The sequence below is a fragment of the Trichosurus vulpecula genome, chromosome 1, assembly GCF_011100635.1.
Source record: "Trichosurus vulpecula isolate mTriVul1 chromosome 1, mTriVul1.pri, whole genome shotgun sequence".
NCBI lineage: Eukaryota > Metazoa > Chordata > Mammalia > Diprotodontia > Phalangeridae > Trichosurus > Trichosurus vulpecula.
Window position 1 is genome coordinate 290,840,337 of NC_050573.1, and position 15,877 is coordinate 290,856,213.

The 15,877-nt window shown below is 40.3% G+C and overlaps 1 protein-coding gene across 3 annotated transcripts in view; it reads right to left on the bottom strand.

Annotated features, from left to right (window-relative positions):
• ELOC (elongin C) overlaps positions 1-11,130 on the bottom strand; it is a 39,378-nt gene extending 28,248 nt beyond the window's left edge. The window contains exon 1 of one of the 3 annotated variants that reach the window (XM_036764198.1): positions 11,038-11,130. The gene's annotated coding sequence lies outside the window, so the exon portion shown is untranslated. Of the gene's footprint in view, positions 1-10,607; positions 10,697-10,735; positions 10,812-11,037 lie in introns of those variants that run through there. The other 2 variants (XM_036764214.1, XM_036764206.1) reach the window with 2 other exon arrangements.
• Between the last annotated feature and the right edge of the window lie 4,747 nt (positions 11,131-15,877).

A 15,877-nucleotide genomic window follows, 5' to 3' on the forward strand; every position in this document is an offset into this window, starting at 1 on the left:
GTTTCTTAATCTGAACAATGAGAGTTTCTATAAGACTTCAACACCTTCACAGGTTCATATATGTGGAAGACTGCACAGACCAGCTAATCCAATTCCCTCCTTTTCTAGAAGAGGGAACTGGGGCTGAGAAAGGCTAAGTGTCTTGCCTAAGGTAACACAGTTTATAAATGTCAGAAATGGGCTTTAGGCCAAGATGGTGGCTGGAAAGCAGGGACTAGCATGAGCTTCCTGCCACGTCCCTCCAAAAACCTATAAAAAATGGCTCTCAACCAATTCTAGAACTGCAGAACCCACAAAACAGCAGAGGGAAGCAGGGCTCCAGCCCAGGACAGCCTGGATGGTCTCCGGGTGAGGTCTATCCCACATGGAGCTGGGAGCAGAGCAGAGCCCAGCGTGAGCGGCTCAGACCAACCAGACCAGGAGCGGGCGCAGCGGGTCCTAGTGCCCTGAATCAGTGAGCTGCGGTAGTTACCAGACTTCTCAACCCACAAACACCAAAGACAACAGAGAAGCTTAGTGGGAAAAGCTGAGGGAGTGGAAGGAGTTCACGGTTCAGCCACGCCCCAGGGCATCGGAGGTGGGGCAGCTACAGCTACTGTTGCTTCCCGCCCCAGGCCCACCTGGTGGGAGGAATTAAGTGGCATCAGAGCAGGAGCGCACAGCCTGCTGAACATCTAAGCCCAGTCCGGGTTGGGGGTTCTTGGGGAAGGAGGAGTGCTGGTGTGGCAAAGCTAGCGCATCCCCCCCCAAACATGGAACATAGAATTCTTTAGTCTACAAGCAGTCATACCCCGATGAAAAACTCAAGGGTCATGTTAGTTGGTTGGGAATATGGCCAGGCAGCGAAAACACACCCAGATTCGGTCTCAGACTTTGGATTCTTTCTTTGGTGACAAAGAAGACCAAAACATACAGACAGAAGAAGTCAACAAAGTCAAAGAGCCTACACCAAAAGCCTCCAAGAAAAACATGAACTGGTCCAGGCCATGGAAGAGCTCAAAAAGGATTTGGAAAAGCAAGTTAGAGAAGTAGAGGAAAAATTGGGAAGAGAAATGAGAAGGATGCGAGAAAACCATGAAAAACAAGTCAATGACTTGCTAAAGGAGACACAAAAAAATACTGAAAAATACACTGAAGAAAACAACACCTTAAAAAACAGACTAACTCAAATGACAAAAGAGCTCCAAAAAGCCAATGAGGAGAAGAACGCCTTGAAAGGCAGAATTAGCCAAATGGGAAAAGGAGGTCCAACGGACCACAGAAGAAAATACTACCTTAAAAATTAGACTGGAGCAAGTGGAAGCTAGTGACTTGATGAGAAATCAAGATATTATAAAACAGAACCAAAGGAATGAAAAAATGGAAGACAATGTGAAATATCTCCTTGGAAAAACCACTGACCTGCAAAATAGATCCAGGAGAGATAATTTAAAAATTATTGGACTACCTGAAAGCCATGATCAAAAAAAGAGCCTAGATATCATCTTTCAAGAAATTATCAAGGAGAACTGCCCTGATATTCTAGAGCCACAGGGCAAAATAGAAATTGAAAGAATCCACCAATCGCCTCCTCAAATAGATCCCAAAAAGAAATCTCCTAGGAATATTGTCACCAAATTCCAGAGCTCCCAGATCAAGGAGAAAATCCTGCAAGCAGCCAGAAAGAAACAATTTGAGTATTGTGGAAACACAATCAGAATAACCCAAGATCTGGCAGCTTCTACATTAAGAGATCAAAGGGCTTGGAATACGATATTCCGGAGGTCAATGGAGCTAGGATTAAAACCTAGAATCACCTACCCAGCAAAACTGAGTATCATGCTCCAAGGCAAAATATGGACTTTCAAGCTTTCTCAGTGAAAAGACCAGAGCTGAATAGAAAAATTTGACTTTCAAACACAAGAATCAAGAGAAGCATGAAAAGGTAAACAAGAAAGAGAAATCATGAGGGACTTACTAAAGTTGAACTGTTTTGTTTACATTCCTACATAGAAAGATGATGTGTATGATTCATGAGACCTCAATATCATAGTAGCTGAAAGGAATATGCATATATATGTTTATGTGTATATATATATAAGTGAATGTGCATGTATGTATATTTGTATGTGTGTGTGTGTCTGTATATATATATACATATATATATATGTATATATATATATATATATAGAGAGAGAGAGAGAGAGAGAGAGAGAGAAAGAGAGAGAGAGAGGACACAGGATGAGCTGAAGATGAAGGGAAGATCTCAAAGAAATAAAATCAAATTAAGGGATGAGAGAGGAACATATTGAGAGAGGGAGATAGGGAGAGATAGAATGGGGTGGATTATCTTGCATAAAGGTGGCAAGAGGAAGTAGTTCTGTGGGAGGAGGGGAGAGGGCAGGTGAGCAGGGAATGAGTGAATCTTGCTCTCATCAAATTTGGCCTGAGGAGGGAATACCACGCATACTTAATTGGGTATCTTACCCCACAGGAAAGAAGAGGGAAAAAGATAAAAAAAGGGGGGGATGATGGAGGGGAGGGCAGATGGGGGTAGAAGTAATCAAAAACAAACACTCTGGAAAGGGGACAGGGTCAAGGGAGAAAATTCAATAAAGGGGGATGGGTTGGGAAGGAGCAAAATATAGTTAGTCTTTCACAACATGAGTATTGTGGAAGGGTTATACATGATGATACACATGTGGCCTATGTTGAATTGCTTGTCTTCTTAGGGAGGGTGGGTGGGAAGGGAAGAGGGGAGAGAATTTGGAACTCAAAGTTTTAAAAACAGATATTCAAAAACAAAAAAAAATTTTTTTTGCATGCAACTAGAAAATAAGATACACAGGCAATGGGGCGTAGAAATTTATCTTGCCCTACAAGAAAGGAAGGGAAAAGGGGATGGAAGGGGAGTGGGGTGACAGAAGGGAGGGCTGAATGGAGAACAGGACAACCAGAATATACATCCTCTTGGAGTAGGGGGGGGGGGAGGGTAGAAATGGGGAGAAAATTTCTAATTCAAACTCTTGTGGAAATCAATGCTGAAAACTAAATATGTTAAATAAATAAATTTAATTAAAAAAAAAGAAATGGGCTTTAATAATAATAGTTAATAGTTACATAGTATTTATTACGTACTATGCGCTGTGCTAAGCACTTTACTATTCCCATTTTAGAGATGAGGAAACCAAAGTAAACAGAAGTTAAGTGCCTTGTCCAGGGTCACACAGCTAGTAAATGTTGAATCTTGATGTGAACTCGGGTCTTCCTGGCCATGTCTCCCAACTCTAGAACTCAATGCTTTTTTCTATTCTATGACCAAAACTAAGCTTATCACTCCTCTCCTCCCACTAACATCCTCCCTTCCCCATTTCCCTCTCTATGAAACAATTCAACACATTTATTAACTGTCTACTTTGTGCAAGGCCCTAGAAATAGAAACACTAAACAAAAATAAAGACATCTTTGGTTCTTTTCCCAATGAAATAAACTAGGGGCAGCTAGGTGGCACAATGAGTAGAACACTGGTCCAGGAGTCAGGAGGACCTGAGTTCAAATTTGGCCTCAGACACTGGACATACTTACTAGCTGTGTGACCTTGGGCAAGTCACTTAACCCCAATTGCCCTGCCTTCCCCCTTCAAGAAAAAAAAAAAAACAAAAACAAAACCACCACCAATGAAATAAACTAGTGTGCCAGGCACTAGAGTAAAATACAAAGTTTCTTTAAGATACTATCAAATTTGCAGATAGCACAAAACTGGGAAAGTTGGCTAATTCAAAAAAGTCTTGACAAGCTAAACACTACGCTGAATCTAGGTTTAAAAAATCAATTCCACAAGTCCAAGATGGGGAGGCATGTCTAGCCAACCACTCATCTGAAGATATGAGGGGTAGAATATTGCTATTCTGTGAGAAATAATGAACATAAAATAGCATGGAAAGATATATAAATTGATATAAAGTAATATAAGCAGAACCAAGAAAACTCTACATTAATGTCAAAAAATAATCAAAACTCTGAAAATCTTAACAAGCAAGTCTGATCCTAAAGAAATCTTTAAGAAAGCACCTTCTTTCATTTTGTCAAATTGTGAGACTTCTGGGATGTTGGTTGGCTTTTCCCTCACCTTTTTATTCTTTGATTTAAGGGAAGAGGAAGAAGGAGGAATACACTGGTAAGTATAAATGATGAAAAGAATACTAACAACAAAATTTTATTTTAATAAAAAGAAATAAACTAAAAAGTAGTTTATCAAGAAAAAAAGGATATAGGAATTTTAGTGTATTGTAAACTCTTTACGAACCAACAATGTGAGACAGCAGCCAAGAAAGTTAATGCAATGCATTGAGAAGCACTGTGTCCAAGAATATGGAGTTGAGTCCTGCTGTATCCTTTTCTTGGTCAGATGAAAGCTGGAGTATTATGTTCAGTTCAGGGTTCATTTTAGTAAAGAAACTGATAAGCTAGAGAACATTTAGAATGGCAGAAAGTATGGTGAGGAGCCTTGAATTTAATCTATCAATAAAGGAACTGGGGATATTTAGTTGGGAGGAGAGAAAACTAAAGGTGGATCTGATAGATGATTTCAAAGTACGTACAAGGCTATGCTCTAGAAGAGAGATTAGACTTGCTCTGCTAGGCTCCAGGGTACAGAGCTAGGGAGCATAGGTGGAAGTTGCAAAGAAGCTAGAGATAGAGAAAAATTTCTTAATAGAATATTTAAAAGTAGAAAGGTGGACCTCAGGCACTTCTCCTCACTTAGAGATCTTTTAAGAAAGGCTATCCAGGGGTGGAGAACCTTTGGCCTTGAGGCCACAAGTGGCCTTCTAGGTCCTTCAGTGTGGCTTTTTGATCCAAGTCCAAGGTTTAAAGAACAAATCCTTTTATTAAGGGAACTTGTTCTGTGAAGTCTAGATTCAGTCAAAGGGACACAGTAGAGGACCTAGAGGGTCATTTGTGGCCTTGAGGCCCCAGGTTCCCCACCCCTGGGCTAGGCTGACCATTTGTCAGGTATATTGTAGGGTATATCCTTTCTCCCCCCTCCCCCCACCATGTATGATTTGTCCTTGTTCTCATAGAGCTTCTAGTCTAATAAGAGGATACAGCACATGAAAACATACCTATAATACAAAATTCATGATCAGTATTTAAGAAATTCAATTCAATAAAAACATTAAGTAGTTATGGGCAAGGCACTATACTAGGTGCTAGACTAGTTATCTCCCTAAGTGTTTTTTTTTAAGGAGATTATATTCTAGAGGGGAAATACAACATGTATTCAGATAATGCAAGGTTATTCAAGGAACAAGAGTACACAAACTAGCTTACATTAATATAGTACTTAACAGATCTCAACTGCTCTAAATATTCTTTGAGCTAGACAGAGCAGGAATCATTACATTTATTTTTTACAAATGAAGACACTAACAATCAGAATGAAAAAACAAACACCCCCCCCCCCAGGTCCTAGTACTCCAAGTGTACTGCTCTTTCCAATAAGGACAGAATGACTAGATCTATTTCTATGGACTGGGTCCTGCAACCCTATGAAGGATGATCTAACAAGGAAGAGAGTAGAGGAAGGAACACCTATTAAAAGCTTAATGTATGAAATGATTATATAATTCCAGGGCTGACAATGAAGGATAATACTAACTTAGTGACACAGTATTGATAGACTCAAGATGCAGAACAAGATAACTGACAGTTGACTATGCATATTTGTTACAAGGACTTTGTTTTTCTTTTCCTTTTCCCCCACTTGTGGGATGGGGGGGGGGGGGCGGCGGCAAGGAAGCATAGGGATAAGGTAGCTAAAAAACAAAGAAAATAAGGGCAGGTTATGGAGGTATCTTCTGGAAAAAAAAATGCAGAGAGCAAAAGGCAGGCCAGAAAGAAGCAAACAAAAGCTAGACAGTTTTGAAAGATAAAGGATGATGTTATATGCTTAAAAAGAAAAGCACACTATACAAAACAGAGATCCACAGTCATGTATAATCCTCTTTTTCTGTTCAATTACTTATATGGAAATACCCATTTTATTATTTTTTTTTGTTAAGTTCTGAGTTTTTAAAAAGAAAGAAAACTTGCTATACTACTTCAGGAGGGGACAATGAATGCCTACACTAAGCTAGTAGCAGTTGGAAGAGCAAGGAATACAGATTTGAGAGGCACAGGACATGATAAGTGATTGGATAACAAGTGAGTTACACAGAAATAACATGTATATATCCCTAAAGTAATATACTAACATCACATCTGCTCCTAGTGATTTGTGAAGTAATATCAATCTCCTTTTCTAGAGAAAGGAAACTAAAGTTTATAAGGGTACATTGTGAAGGTAAGTGACTTGCTGATGATCACACAATAACAACTTTATGCCCCATAAAAGAATGAATATGAAGAATTCAGAAGCATCTTCTATAAACTGAAGCAAATTAATCATAATTAGAAAAAAAATTATACACCCAACTACAATAACATATATAGAATGAACAGCAAAAAACTTAATGACTGAGACTAGCCCTAAAAAACTAACAAAAACTAATAAAAAAGGTCACTCCCTTCCTTCTTTGTCTTCAGATGTGGGAGACCATGGCAGTGAAACATTGTATAAGCTTGGCTGATATACTGGTTAGCTTTGCTCAATAGCTTCTCTAGCTTTTTTTAACTCTTTGTTAAATAGGATGTCTCTTGCTCTAAGTAGGAGAGAAGGGATGAATATATTCTTATCATAAGTGATATTAAGATAAAACATAGCAGGGAAGTTGGGAAGGGAGAGTTTGAGGTGAAAGATGGATTATCTTTTGGACACACTGAGTTCTGAAATCTCTAAAAGGCAGTTGGTAGAGACTCAAGCTGGATGTATAAATCTGGAAATCATCTACATAGAAATAATAATTTTGGGGAGTGGATTGAGACCACCAAGCAAGATAGTACAGGAGAAAAGAAGAGTGCCCAGTATAGGGCCTTATGGTTGACCCACAGATAGTGGGTATGATCTAGATGAATATTTAGCAAAAGAGACTGAAAAGGAATGTTCAGACTGGAGGAGAAATAGAATAGAGTAAAAATAGAAGAAAGCAGTGTCCCAAAAACCAGAGAGAAAAGAGTAAGCAGATGAGGGTGATCAACAGCATCAAAAGGTGAAGAGAAGTCACTTGGGATGAGGACTGAGAAAAGTCCATTAGAGTTCATATAAAATAATTTTGGAAAGAGCAGTTTCAAATGAATGATGAAGTCAAAAGCTACATTACAGAGTTTATGGAAGAGTGTATAAGACGAAAAACAACAATTGTTGACTGAATTCTCAATCAGTGCAGTGGAGAATGTAAGAAAATAAGATGGTAGCTGGTGGGGATGGTTGGATCAAGTGATTTTTTTTTTTTAAAGATGGGAAAGACAAGGTCATGTTTGTAGGTAGCAGGGAAAGAGTAAATACATAGGGAGAGTAGAGGATGGTACAAAGTTGAACTGATTCACCATTAAGTATCAAGACAGGAAAAGAGTACAATCAAGCCTGCAGAAGAGATGAAGGGTGGAGGGAGAGCTGGTCACAGTGAGAACAAAGAACAGGGTCAGAGGATATAAGGCACTGGCAAAGATGAAATTATAAAAGAATCTTGGAGTTCATGAACATGGAAGCAAGTTTTAGGGTACAACTATCTTAGTATGTAGATAAGGTGTAGTGGAGGAGTAGACCATGGTTATTAAAGCTTAGGGAATTGGTAAGTTAAGATACTTGAGGAAATTAAATGTACAAGTCCTGTGTAAGTTTGAGGGCAAGAGTTGGGGTAGAAAGATAACAAGCACTTACCTCTTGGAGCACGGATGGAGAATGTCCCAGGGCTTAACAGATAAAGCTACAGGATTTCGATCAAGTGATAAATTAATAGAGCACGAACCTCAAAGGAGAGGTTGCTAAGTAATGGTGGTAGAGAGAGTGAGTCTGGAGTGACAATGGACTGCAAGGAGTAGTCTCACTTTCCCACCTTAACTAGGGGTGTGGGAGGTGTGGGTGGGGGTATGAATGAAATTACAAACAATAATGGAGAGGGTGGCCAGGGATGCAAGATAATTATAAGGGAGCTGGGTCCCAGCAAATGCCAAGAAATGGGTTTATTACAAAAGCAAGTTTTTAATTATGAAGTAGGCATTCCAGAGAGCTAAGAGTTAACATCAAGATTTCAAAAAAGAATGACACAGGTGAATGGTGATGCTAGTGCTAAAAATAGAGATAAGGTGTGGACCTGCAATTTTATTCACATAGGGAATTTCCTGATGAAGAAACTGGTAAGAGTTCACAGAAAAATCTTTCTACAATTTAATAGTCTGAGTTGCCTTGGGGCAGTGAGAGGTTAAGTGACTTGCCCAGGGTCCTGCAGCCAGTATGTCAGATGTGGGGCTTGAACTGGAATCTTCTAGGTTTGAAGGTCAACTATCTATCAGTTACAACATCCCACCTCACATATGTGTATGTATATGCATATGTATGTATACAAAGTATCTGAAACTAGATACTCTTTATCCCTTACCTCTAACTATATTAATTCAGAGCTGGAAAGGGCCTCAGAGGCCAACTTGTCCATTTCCGTCATTTGTGAAATACAGAAAGTGAGGCCCAAGACTACACAAATACTAAGTAGAGGAGGTTATTTCGGAATCTGGGTTCTCTGACTACAAATCCAGCACTATTTCAAGCACATTAAGTTTCTGGAGGCAGGACATAAAACAAAAGATTGAGTGCAGCGTGCTTTTATAGAGGAGATTCTTTTCTTTAATCAAATGGTGACTTGTTTGGGGTCTGCCTCCCCAGGCCCCCAGTCAAGAAATACCCAATGCATTGCTTTAATTCTGAATTCTGGTACTACGCTATTAATAAAAATGGTATATAAATTTTTATTTAAATTCTCCAGTGAATATTTTTAAAGCAAGTATCTTTAACTTACTTCATAGTTTAACAATTTTGTATGTGTTTTAAGCAGCACATACTGCACAAAATACTTAGAACAAATGGATAAAGACATCAATTTAGGCCACATATTGTGCACAAATGGCATAACAATAGATAAAACATGACTTTAAAACAGTATTCAAAAGAAGATGAAAGAAACAAAACGGCTTGTAGGTGCTAATTATCCCCAAATCTGACGGCAAGTTCTACTTTTTTTTTTTAAGGAGTTTTGTTCCATTGGAAATGGTTAGGGAGCAAAAAAAATGAAATAAGCAATCCGTAGTATTTTTAACAAAGTCATGCTAAGGGCTGGAAGAGAGCAAAATAAGAGTGAAACAAGAGAAAAAATTATTCAGATCAATGACAAAAGCATAATGATCTATGTACCTAAATATCAACTCTAATTACAAGAACACAGTAAATTACAAATATGGTCCCCCAAAAGCTTAGGCGAATACCAGTATTTCCTGTGTACAAAAAAGGGGACATTTAAAATAATTCAACCAAAGTTCCAAGCTCATTTTGGTGTTCAAAATGGAGATATACAGTTCCCGCTAATAATGGCATTCATGCCTATTAATCCTTCAATTGTGAAATACACCTTGTAAGTTACATAACATTCAGAAACAGGTTTTATCTGAACACGAGTTGTACATTTAGAGAGTTGACTGTTTAGGAACTGGCTGTTTCATCACTGAAAGGGATTAGAGACGATTTTAGAACATCTGTCAGTAGCCCTGACCAGAAGTCCTCCCAACTACAGCTTATTGTCTAGTTATATTCCACCCTTAAATTACCGGTAATGAAGCTGCTTGCCTCCATTTTATTTATATTCACATCTTTCCTAGTAATGTGTGCTTGGCTAAAACAAGCCTTTGGATAAATCTGGAGGGAAAACTGCTAAGTGTCACATTAAAAGCCCAATGTCACCCAAATCTGCTGTCAACGTTAATAACAAGTACCAGTCAGCCCTTTATCCCAAACACATTGTGTATAGCACGGTGGTAGGCAGGCACAAAAATACGCCACTGTCCCTTCCCTCAAGAAGTTTACAACCTAGTAGGGGAGATAATACATAAAGAGTTCAAAAAATACCAAACAAAAAAGCAATAGGAGCCTGACAAGTATAAAAAATACTTAATACTGAGTAAGTATTCAGACTAATTCTGGATACCAAACAAAGTACAAGATAATTTAAACCGAAGTTCCCACCACTGCATAACACTTAAACAGCAATTATTTAGCGGTCAGTTAAGTATGCATATAGAAGACCTAATAATATCTGGCATCCTAATTAAACCTTCGATTTTCTACCTAAATAAGTATGTGCTACAAGCAATTGCTACAAACAATTTTCTAATTAGAAAACTAGAATTGAGGGTTTAAAAGCATTCACAAAGGATATGAAATACTCATACATACATAAACACAATCTCTAAAGCAATAAATAATACGCATTTAAAATAAAAGATTTGGTGTGTGTTTTTTTTTTTTCACCTTAAGGGAAACTCCACTAACACCACTACAAGTGTGTTACTTGACACCACCATTTGGATGCAGCGAGCTGGTGGTGGAGAAAAAAGTCAAATGAGTGCACAAAAGTCCCCGTCTGCTGAACCAGCCCCATTCTCGTCTTCACCCATCCCACACCCTAGGGATCTCCGAAGTTTACCCAAACTTCCAGGGCCACCGCACCGAAGGAAGCTGCTTTCCGTCCAGACCCCCCCTGGGAAAGCCAGCCAGGGTCAGATCCAGCAACGCCAGGAGAAAAGAAGAGCCGCCCCCCCCAACTCCACCCACCAAGGCGGCGGGGCGTCCGGCCCGGCCACGGGGACCGCCACGGGAACCTCCCAGCCGTCGAAAACCTCGCAAAGGGCGCCTCCGAGAGGCCCCGCCGCCCTCCTGACCCCGCGCCCTGCGACGGCCCCGAGAGAAGAGGTCGCCGGTCGCCGGCGGGGGCGGGGTGGGGGGGATGGTTTCCGTTCGCTCCCCGCCCAAATCCGAGGCCGGGAAGAGAAGACGAGCGCTCTCTCCCTGCCTCCTTCGCCTCCCCGCCTGGGCCAGAAGTGAACTCCCATCCCGGACCCAGACCCATGACTCACTTGTCAGTTCTGCAGCGGCCGCAGCTCGGTCCCCACTCACCGCCACAGCCCCTGCTCCCAGGGCCGTCCCCCCCCCCCGCGGGCCCCAGCCGCCCGCCGCCGTCTCTTCCGGGGCAACGAAAGTAACCACTTCCGGCGGGTCAGCGCAGTGTCTCCAAAGAGAGGGTACACCAAGCCAGCGCTAACCCACCTAGCCTCTCGACGCCTTCTACCAATTGGAAGCGCGCCGCATACCCTTCCCAATCATCATCCACTTGGGACGAGGTTAAAACCCGCCCCCCTCAGTTTTTCCCTCTCCCTACTTTCCACACAAACACTCTCTATCCTCGGAGGAGGGGCATGGACCGGACTGGTGACCAATCGGAGTCCAACTCGGGTGTTCCTACAATTCCCAGCATGCAACAAGACGACCCAATTTTTCAGTCCTAGCGGGGGGAAGGGGTAGAAAGACCGAAAACAGGATGGCAGGGTCGATGATTGCATTGCATGCTGGGATTTGTAGTTTTCTTTAGAGGAATTGGGCGCTGGGGCTGCTGGAGTCACGTACTTTCAGAGAGTAGGACAGATTGCAAAGCGTGGGGCGCGGTTTCGGTGCTAATGAGAACATCCTGCTTTCAAACTAGCAGCTTCTGTCCTCGGAGGAATGTTGCAGCATACTCTGGGACAGTGGCTCAGTAGCTTCTTTACTGATTATGATACTGGCACATTTAGTTTGCTTTTCCTAGTACTGTGCTTTGCACTCCTTAGCAGGATCTGCCCCTTTTCTTTTAAATTGCTTCCTCCCCCACCTCCCATATTTTTAAAGGCCTGTGGATGTTTGTTCCCCATATTGTTCTCAATCAAAATGCGCGGGGAATGGGCATTTATCCCGCTGGAAAATGATATTTATGTAATTAGAAAGAATGAAAAATTACTTTTTTCTGAACTGCAAGCAGTCGTGTACATTTCAGTTGAATACAAAGTTTTCTTGAAATTGATTGAGGTTCAGCTATCAAACCACTGGCTTGAAACACTGGTTGTATAAAGTAAGTCTTTTAACTGTAACAACCCAACTGCTTATAATACCGTTAGGAATAGATGACTGGGGGATGGGCACAAATAGTGAGACTGTACTTTCAATTCCCCCTTCCCCGCATCTCAGCGGCTACTGCTGTTTTCTTTCTTGTTTCTCGTTCTATCATGATATTATTTTTTCTTTTTTTTTCTTTCCCCTCCTTTCCCCCCTCAATTCCACCAACTCTGAAATTCACTTCCAAGCAGAGTGGTGGGTGGAAATAAGTGAAACCTTAAAAAGGATGAATACAACAGAATTGAACTAGGTGACCTCACCAGCTTGAGATTCAGTGAAATGTGGCATTGACAGCATGTATTTTTTGCAAAATCACATCATTAAGATAACCTATTTTGCTACTCAGAATGTTGCAATTATGCTATTGGGGAGGGAGAGATTTTTGTCCATCTTGGAATAGAAGTTCTTTGGCCTTAAGAGCAAAGAAAACATTTTTTCTTTTATTGTTCTCTGTATGTTATGTTTCTCTGCTGCAGCTATAAGTGCCTAGTGTCTAGTGGGTGCTCAACAAATGTGTGATAACAAGAATACCTAATGATAGTCGTCAACATTTAACCATTTAAAGCATGTGATGCTTTGCACACAACTAGTCAACAGAATTAATATAAGTAATATATTAGAAGGAAATGAGACTGGATCTGTGATTTCACTGATTTAGCTAACTCCCACATAAGGAAACCCCTTCTCTGAAAATTATAATATTATAATTTATAATATTTCTCTGAGCCAGGAGAACGTTGTGCACAGCCACAGATATGTGGATTCCGTGAGGACCAACCCTGACATACTGCGCTTTTCTCAGCAACCTGAGGGGCAAGGACAACTCCAGGGGACTCACGATGGAGAATGCTATCTTCATCCAGACAAAGAACTGCGAAGTTAGAATACAGACTGAGGCACACTACATGCTCGCCTTTTCTGCTTCTCTTCTGTTTTTGTTTTTGGGGTTTTTTTTTTTTGGTTCTGTTTCTTCTTTCTCATGATTCATTCCATTGGTCAAAATTCTTCTCCACGACTTGACTAGTGCATAAATTAATTCAATGCAAAGTCATTCATGACAGTTATATGAGACTCCATGCCATCTTGGGGAGGGAGGGTGGAGGGAGGGGAGAAAATCTGGAACTCAAAACTATGTAGAACCGTGTGTGGTAAACCAAAAATAAATAAAGAAATTTATAAAAAAAAAAAAGAAAAAATATTTCTCTGAAATTTATAATATTAAGAGAGTTGCCTAGAGCACTGAGAAATTAAGGGACTTGTCCAGAGCCATACTGCCAGTACTGTTAAAGGCAAGACTTGAAACTAGGCCTTCCATGCTCTTTCTAGATCTTTGACTATGTAATGCTGCTTTTAGAAGAACGCTATTAAATATAAAATGACAAAATTTTAAATTATGTTAATAAAATAATGAAGGATTTTTTAATGTTACATATTTTATCAAAAAATTTAACAAAGAATAGAGTTTAAAAAAGAGAAGAATTTAGGAACATGAGATCACACAAAGAATTTTCATCTATTTTGCTGCAGAATCACAATCAGGTATGACAATCAGAATTTAGTAGAGGGCACTAAAATTTAAAGGCTGTACAATTTTTATCTTCTTTTTTTTTGCAGGGGGGAAGGCAGGGTAATTGGGGCTAATGACTTGCCCAAGGATACACAGCTAGTAAGTGTGTTGCTGTACAATTTTTAAATAAAGATTTCAAAAGTTCGTACACTTTTGACTAAAATTTATATTTTGACAGTATTTCCATTAGATTGTGGGTTCTATGAGGGCAGGAAGTGTTTTCATATTTCTTTGTATCTTCCAGTCTTAGTCCCCAGGCACATAGTAACGGTTTAATAAATTCTTGTTGGCCTTACTTTACTTGTATTTTCAGTCCTTTCAGAGGACATAAATTAGTTAACAAGAATAATTAGTTATATTAGGAAGCTACCAAATGGTACCAGGCTAGATGTTTAAAGGTCCTGCTCTGTATTCCTTTTCTTCAGGCAGGAGTTTCATGGTGTTCCAAGCCATCTCCCCTTACAGTAGTTGGGATTTCCTGGACCAGAGTAGAGATTTTTTCCCCACTGTGGTTGATTTGAGAGTACTTTTACTTGTTGTATGTGTGTCAAAACTGAGAGTTTAAACTTTGCTTACAGTAGGCATACAGTAACAAGCAAATAGTGGAGCTGAATGAAAGGGATTGTCATTTCAAATTACAATTTCCTTGCAGACTCTTCTTTCTCAATGTAAATAAACTTGGCCCCTAAACTACTTGTACTGGATAGCCAATGGTGAAAGTCAGTTTAATTTTGACTTCTTTAACAACAAGCCAATAATCATAGTAATAATCATAATTTATTCCTTGAGATTCAGAGTTAGGAATATATATAATTCTAAAATATATAATAAAATCTACTGGACTACTGCTTACATTGGTAGTATCCTCCACTCTTGCAGAATCTCCTAATTTGCTCGTTCCTCCTGAAACCTCCAAGGTAATGAGTGAGGCCCAGGCCTAACAGTCTTTATTCTTTTCCAGGATGCACTGCTGACTCATCTCCACAGAACTTTTCCTTACTATACCCCTGTGCAGGATACCTGCACCCCAACCTGTTTTTCAGCCCTCGTTTGTGTAGTCTTTCCACCTTAGAATGTAAGCTCACTAAGGGCAAGGACTAGCTTTCTTTTTGGTTTTATTTGTATTCACAACGCTTAACACACTGTAGGGCACACAGTAAGCACTTAATAAATGCTGACTGACTGACTTGTATGAGTTCCCACTATCCTTGGAATAGACTACCATGGAGATTCAGTGAGAGAGAAAGAGAGAGAGAGATGAGGAGGTCTTTCAAAAAGCAGATATTGCCTGTACCAAAGTACTTTGACTGAAGATAGAATATTGGGAATTGCAAGTGGACCAATGTGGCTAGAAAGTAGAGTGTGTGAAGAATAAGGTGTAGTCTAAGGTAATGAGCAACCTGCACGAAGTTGGCTGGAGCCAGATTAAGGGCTTTTAAACGTCAGGAGAGGTGCAAAATCACCCAGTAAAAACAACACAAGTAAAGAGCACAAGGGAAAAGATGACAAGAAATTACAGAAATTTCCAAGCTAAGAGTGTAAGAAAGGACTATCTTTTGAAGAGCCCACCTAGAACAGGCAGTTTCTCCTTCTGAACCAGTGGACACACTAATACAAGAAAAATATAATCAAAGGCTTTACACTGAGGTCTAGGTTGACTTCATGCTCCTGTTAGATGAACCCAGTGCTGCAGGGGCGACGAGGCTGGAGTCTTTGCCTTTGCCTTATTATACCTGACCACTTGTCTCTGAACTGTGGGGATTAGGGAAGTGAGAGTAATGAACAAAAATAAGTGAGGTTTCCCCCCACAGACTAGTTTGGGGGCAAACTTGAGTTACTGGAGCTTTACTAAGGTTATCGAGTGAGAGGGAACACACTACTTCCCAATGCATTCCGTTTCACTCATGGACAGTTCTGAGTTTGCTAGGAAATATTTTTTCCTCTTGGCATCAAGCTTAGATTTGCTTCTTTGCTATTTCCACCCACTGTTCTTAGTTCTGGCGTCTGGGACCAATACACCCTTCCACATGACAACTCTTCAAATCCTCAAGGAATGCGGCTTTTTTTCGTCTCCAGTTCTTCGAAGTCTTCTCTTCTCCAGGCTCCAGGCGTTTAGTTCAAGCACAGGTACTAGCAACAGTAGCTCCTCGATTCTCTTTCTGCTACATTTGCACCTTGGCTTCTGCGATCCCAGGCTGTAGCTC